Source organism: Quercus lobata, chromosome 8 (genome assembly GCF_001633185.2).
Source record: "Quercus lobata isolate SW786 chromosome 8, ValleyOak3.0 Primary Assembly, whole genome shotgun sequence".
NCBI classification, from domain to species: Eukaryota; Viridiplantae; Streptophyta; class Magnoliopsida; order Fagales; family Fagaceae; genus Quercus; species Quercus lobata.
The window spans coordinates 16,293,473-16,300,841 of record NC_044911.1 but is presented as its reverse complement, the minus strand read 5'-3'; positions in this window follow the sequence as shown (position 1 = coordinate 16,300,841).

The following is a 7,369-nucleotide window of genomic DNA, read 5'->3' as shown; positions in this document are numbered from 1 at the left end:
GTAACCTCAGCCCATGTGAAACAAAATTAATAGATATCAGCTGTCTAAATAACATAATCAATGAAGACAGACATGATATCTCAAGTCAATGAATGAAAATTTTATCTGACTTTTGATCCTGATTTGTCAAATTACAATTGAGTGGAAACCTAACTTCATTTGTTACCAGCTTCATAAGTGTTGTATATTTGTTAAATATAAGTAGGTTGTAATATTAGAAGTTAGATTGAACAGGAATCCTATTGTGAAAGTCTTCATTATCTCAGTGGAATGAGATGTCAGATGAGGATTAGGTGAGGTTCGATCTCTGTCAGCAATTCTGACAAGTTGGGTCGATTAAGATGTTAGGTGAGTGTCAGGAAAACCCTTATCCCTGTAAATTAATTCTACAGTGTTTTTAAAGTTTTACTGATCTTTTTGACATGGTTTCATGCGTCTAACGGTCAGAAATGGTTCAAACTATTTTCTGAAAGGGTATAACACCTAATTGGTGTCCTTTCATGGTGCCTATTCATTTAAATCCTCACTTCATCTATAAATAGAGGGCAAGTTCATTTTTTCTTGCACTTCTATTATTTTACTGCCAGAACATATTTTCTAATAGAAGTTCTTGAGTTTAATTATTATCTACAAATACTCAAGCTTAGTTGTATCTAAGAGACTAATTAATTGCTTGCAACCCTTAGCAAACTCTTTGGATTATAGTGTTAAAGACAGCAACTATGCGCCTTAAAGCCTTCATTATTCTTCTTCCCGACCCCACTATCCCCAGCAATAAGTACCCGCAGCTTGCCAGGTATATTACATGAAAGTAGAATTCATCTTGAGCGTAAATAGGAAGTGTAAATCTAAAATAAAAGGAGTATAGTGGCATGACGTGAAATAAGGTAGATAAAGGAGTAGGGTGAAATACCACCACAACATTCTAGTTTCCATGCAACCACCAAATTTCAGGCACTTTTCATTGTTATTTCAATTCTCTATAGCTTGCAGTTGTGTCAGATTTCCCCAACCAAATATCCCAAAGATGTTCTTTAAGTTTTACAAATGTCGGTTCTTCAGTCTTCACCCCAAAAGCACGGAGAGCAATGTCTGAATTGACATATGCTAGCATGTTTGAAAAGAACCAATTGCCTGTGAACTCAAATCAGAGGACAGTATAACTCAAGCTATTAAACAGGAAGTTGTAGTAGATTAAAAGAGCCTACTAAGATGCCTGGGACATTGATATATATATATATATATATATATATAGCTTGTTTTGAGTTGTTACAATGGAAGGAAAAAAAAAAAAAAAATTGAACTGTTGATTGCGGCTGTTAAATTCCATCACTTGTAAAGTCAAGTTGCATTTGAAGTCCTTGTTTCAATTAAGTTCTAGCTGTGACTTAGAAAAATCTAGCTTAATTATGTGGTCTTTTACCCTATTTTTGGGTGGTGGCTAGGAGGGAGATGGGGGCAGAGCAGAGGGAGGAATGATAGAAGCCATCCATGTGGTGGCAGAGTGTGTAATGAAAATGCAAATGTGATAAACATAGTAAGAGTAAGTTCTGTTCTTTGTACCCGTTCTTCTTGCAAAGCAAAAATAAGAAATTTTCTTGTTAGTCTCCCATTGCTTACTTTTTGTAGCTAACAAAAGGGAGCTATGTTACTCAATTAAAAAAGAGTCTAACGGTAGCTGTAAATAGGGAATCCCATTCTCTGTAAGCTGTAGCTAGTAAGAATAATAGTTAGTGAATTGTAAGAGATTAGGTCTGATGTTTGTTTATGAATCAGGGTAAAAGGGCACTTTAGTTTGTCCTTAGCAGCTACCTACTTAAGAATGCTATGGTTATTTTATGGAAGTATGTTGAGGGTTTTTTGAGTCACCTCATGACACACTTAGTTGGTCACCCTTGTTGACTTGGATTTAGTTTGGGGAGCTAAATCCGCCACTCTCGTCTACTCGGATAGTGATGAAGGCTAGCAACACATCCTAGTACAACGTAGCACTTGAGTCGTGGCGACGCCACGTTGAGGCCAGGGTGTTCCCAGGAACACCCTGACCTGAAAATAATTTTTTTTTTTTTTTTTTTTTTTTTTATATATAATAATTTAAATTTTCTTATTTGTTTACCCTTAAAAAAAAAAATAGGAACACTGTCAGCGCAAAATCAGGAACACCCTCAAAAATTATATGTTCTTTTTTCAAGCAAAAAACAAGCCCAAAAAAATTTGAACTAAAATCTAGAAAAAAAAAAAAAAAAAAAATTGTAACGGAGCAAGCCCACTGCCCAAAGCCCAACATCAATCCTAAACAACAGATGAGAAACCAAACCCAATCTAAAGAAAAAAACAACATATGGCAAACCTAACAAATGGTAGCAAACCCACGGATTCTCAAAAAAAAAAAATAAATAAATAAATAAAAACCCAACCTAAAGACAGATGGTAGCAAACCTAACCCACGGATGGTAGTGAAAACTGAAATCAGAAACCAAGAAACCTAACCTAAATAAAAAAAACCTCATCAGTCATCAACGACCAACAAACGGCGCCTCTATCTCAAACTCAAGCAACAGAGCTCATTGCCATCGGTCATCGTCAGTCAGATCAGAGATTGGTCATTGCCTCGGCCTCGCCAGTTAGATCGAAGATTGGAATAGCACAGATCGAATTGGAAATTCCTTCCTCGCCAGTCGCCTCAACATGCTGCCCAGCCCGACGGCACCGCCCCTCAGCCTCAGGCCTCCCTACTCCCTCAACTTCAAGGTATTTCATCTTTACTTTACACTTTTCTTCTCTCTGACTCTCTCTTTTTCTCTAATGGGTTCTCTCTACTCTTTTACTTCTCTCTGTCTCTCTCTTTCTTTTATCTGAAGACTAAAAGTATGAAAGTGAAATGAGAGTCTCTCTCTCTTTAAGACTAAAGACTTAATTTGATTGGCTGATTCTCTTTTTTCTTTTTCTTTTTTTGGTGAATTGCTTAGCTTTATTGAACTGCAATTGCTTAGGTTTATTGTAACCTTACTAATATTTGTGATTGACTGATTCTCTTTTTTGTCTTTTAGTGTAATGTCTATTGTGATTTGTGATCGTGAATCTCTGATTGGCTCTTGTGATTGGGGCTTGACTGTTGAGTGGGGGGAAGGGTGAATGGGGCATGGGGCCAGGTGGGAAGTACAAGCAGGCAGGCAGTGGATAATGCATATGGGTGTGTGCTAATAGTTAGTAAAGAAAAATAATGAAGCAACTAATAAATAATAATTAATAATTTAATTAACCAATACATTATAAAAGATAAAAAAAATTATATTATATTAGGCTAAACAACAATTAATAATTTTATAATTAATGAAACAACAATATAACAAATTATAATTTATAAAAGACAAACAAATTAATGAAATAGCTAAACAATAATAATTAATAATTTTATTAATATTTCAAATGAACTTATAGTTTATTATTTATTTTTTTGTTAGAATTATGGACAAATATTTGATAAGAAAACCACTTACCCAAGATTCATCTCCTGTGTAAGATTCATCTTCATCTTCTAAGTGAATTCATGTTGACTTTATTTGCGTGTTTTTTGATTGTTGTTGTTGTTAATATATAAAATTTTCTTTTTATTAGATTGTGTAATTTATGCTTGTTGAGGTATATCCTGGAAAAAATTTCTAGAGTCGCCAGTACACTTGACAAGCCTATAAAAGAAGGAAAAACACAATGGCCTGCTCACAAAATTTAGACAAATTGTGGTGTTACCGTGTTAGTTTTAGAATAAAGGATAATAGGGATTAGTGGGATGAAGGAGAAAATAATCACTCTTGTTTAGTGCCCTCACAAACTCATGGAAGTGATTTGAACCATCTATTGAATGTTTTTGAAAGTCTATGAAGAGTGTAAAAGGCAAACAAATATAATTTCCTGTATTGCTCCGGATCTTCTAAGGTCTGATCTTCCTAGTGTTCAAGTCCTCCATTTAAAGATTTTTGAGTCACTAAAAAATCTGTTGAATGAGAGGAAAACTTGATGTGCTTGCTAGATACTACTATTGACTTGCTTTGAGTAGTGAAAACGGAAAAGCATCAACCTGCTACTGATTCCTCTTAAGTCTCACACGATTAGTTGGCCGAGGCCACGAAAATATATTTCTTCAATAGGGATTTGACTTTCTCGATTTGCTGAATGTGAGGATTAGGATAATCAACATTAAATGCTAATTGAATCCTTTATTATGAGCAAATATTTCTATCTTGTAAAGTTTGTTTGTCTTTTTGTTTTATTTTTTTGAGATGGGTAAGGGATTTCAAATCCATTCAACAAATATTTTAGTTCTTCCATGAGTCGGGGGTGTGCAAATTGCATTGCTCATGGGCTCTATGGTTTCTGAAGTGTTCCAAAGCCCAGCAGAGAGACTTTTCATGAACCCGAAAGGCCAAAACTAATGCAAAATGACCCTTTTTCCACCAATTTACCGCTCCTAATTACTCCTTTGTTGGGCTTCTTACTTTTTCATGTAGACTTGGTCCACAGTAAAATGGATCTGGCTGAAATTACTTGCTGACACCGACTTCATGGGTCCAAGTTTGGCCTTTTTATGCTGGTTTAGCCTTAAAGATACTTAGAAAGACCAAATTCATGAGCTTATTTGCATGGGCTGTATTTTCACGATCTGTGGGCATGAATTGCTAGTACTTTAAGCTTACAAGCCTTAGGCCTTTTTATTTTTTTTGGGTCTAGCCTGTTGCTCTGAAATACCCTAAATATGTACTGTGTCTTCAGCCCAGTAGCTGCTAGTTCTGGTTTATATTCTGCTAATTCTTGGAATCAATTCATTGATTCATTCAAATAAATAAAAAAAAGCACCCATTGAAAACAAAGCAATATGGCATACAATCTGTCCTCGATCAATTATAAGAGTAGTGCTGCTAAATGTAAATCAATAATTATCCTCATTGTTAAGGTTTTTTTTTTTTTTTTTTTTTTTTTTTTTTTTTTTTTTTTTTGTTGGCAATTCATGAGCAAAAGACAAGTTTTAAGTATCTATAGAATATTATTTTTGAAGACAAGATTGCTGCAAAGTTCTACAATTCAGAGTGCAAATCTAGAAATTTCGAGTGATTGATTTGCAGATTTTAAAGCCCAACTCATCATCCTATCTACTAGTGTTATCCTATCTACTAGGGTTTTGTGCCACTTATTTTACACTAAATAAGAGAATCTATTGATAGAGAGAGAAGTGCCTCTTGTACCTCCAATTCTAAATATAGGGTTTTTGTTCCCAAAACTCTCTCAAATCTTCTATCGGTAATATTCTTTGAAGAAACTCAAGATCCGGTGTCGTAGAAATTGTTGCTTCATTCTAGTCATCAAAGCTGCTAGAGATCTAAATCTTCAAGGGTAGTATTGAAGTCAGACTGGAGGAGGTTTAAGTTGATTTAAAACTTCAATGGGATTTTTAAGTGCGTGGATTGGAGGTTCATGTTGTAACAGTTCACTATAAAGAAAATTTGTGGGATTTAGAGCTCAGTTAAGTAACTAAAGTTAGATTTACTACAAATAGGGTTATTCTAGATTGTAAATCTCCAGCTTATAGTGAAATTGTTTCCTTGGGATTTGTTCCCCAATTTTTTACTGTGAAACTAGTTTATTTTATTGGTTTTTATAGGTCATCATATCTTGTATTATTTACTTTTTTGTTGTGCATTATATGGTTGATTATTTGTTTAACCAAAGGCTTGCATAATTAATCTAATTAACAACTTGGCCTTAAAACTGGTTAAATACTATTTGTTCAAGTGTCTAAATCTAACACTTATAATACAAGTGATATGCTTCCGTTCCTCTTCCATTTTAATGGGTTCACTCTACACTTTATTATTTTCTTTGTAATAGCAAACATTGGATTGGGCCTCTCCTACGTATTGCATTCAATTCGATTCCTCAAATTTTATAAAAAATTATATTGCTTTGTTCGTTTTGATGGAAAACTTTGTATATAGATAATTTTTTGTGTTTTCAGTGTTTGGTAACATAAAAAAAAATAAAAAAATAAAAAAATAAAAAGAGCCAAAAGAAAATTATTTTTGGTAAACAGAAAAAGTATGACTTATTTTTAGAAATTGTTTTCCATTAAATTTTTTTGGAAAACGACTATCTTTCAGCAAATTAAATAAGGGAAGTTAGAAGATTATTTTTCAACTCATTTAAGGTTTCTACTGAACATAGAAAAATGAGGTAGTTTTATAGAAAATACTTTTTGAAAAATAATTCATTTTCTAGAAAACGTTATCTCAAAAACATGAGATATTTTTTATTTAATGATTCTTACAAAATATTTTAAGAATGCAACCCTAGATAACTTGGCAAATTGGTTCGGTTGGGTTAATCCAGTTCCAGTAAAAAAAGAAAAAAAGAAAAAAAAAGATAAATTGGTTACAAGAGAGTCAAATCAATTGGGTTAAGAGTCAAGTTGATTGGGTTATGGTCAACTTGGATTTTTTTTCGTACAAAATAATAATAATAATAATTATCCCCCCTCCCCCCACCCCCACACACACATATATATATTTATTATTTTTGTCTTCTTTTCAATACATATAAGAGAACTAATAACAAATTACTCAAAAATAAAAATTAAATAATGCATAAATTTTTAAGTTTATACAATCCTTAATTTTCCATCACCATAAAAGAAAAAGAAAAATATATTATAAATGCTATGAATCATAAATTGTTTTAGGTACGGTATATAACCACCATAAATGCTGTGAATCATAGATGCGTTTGTCAATTGAAATGAATATAGGTACTGTATTTTTCATTTTTATAGAGGTTCAATTTATGACAATTATTTTTAATGATTACACTTTTTATTATCAAACTAAAAAATCAATTGATTGTTAGTATAAATGATAATTGAAGTCAAGATCTCTTATTCCATCATACTATAAAGTTATTGTTTATTCATCAGAAAAAGAATGTATGTACTGTTTCGAATTTGATATATGGAAAAAATTACTTTAAAATCGGGTTGAGACAGGTCAAAAGTTGACCCGATTTGGAGTTAAACGGGTCAGGTTTTTACCCGAGAAAAAAAAAAAAAAACCGTATCGGGTCAGTTATTTTTCTTCCTTCGATTCTAAAACTATGGCATTTCGAGATCTGTCAAACCCTGAACTAAGTCTACTCGTCAAATTGAAGAAATTTCTCATTCTCTAGAAAGACAGAAACATTTCAGAATCCACCAACCGGCAACCAGGTTCCTTGAATGACCTGACAGCTTGGGCTGGGAAATCAGAATAATTTTCAATCCCACGTGACGGGTCATAGAGAAAACCTGATTATAACAAGTTGGACTACTACTGCATGTATTTGAAAA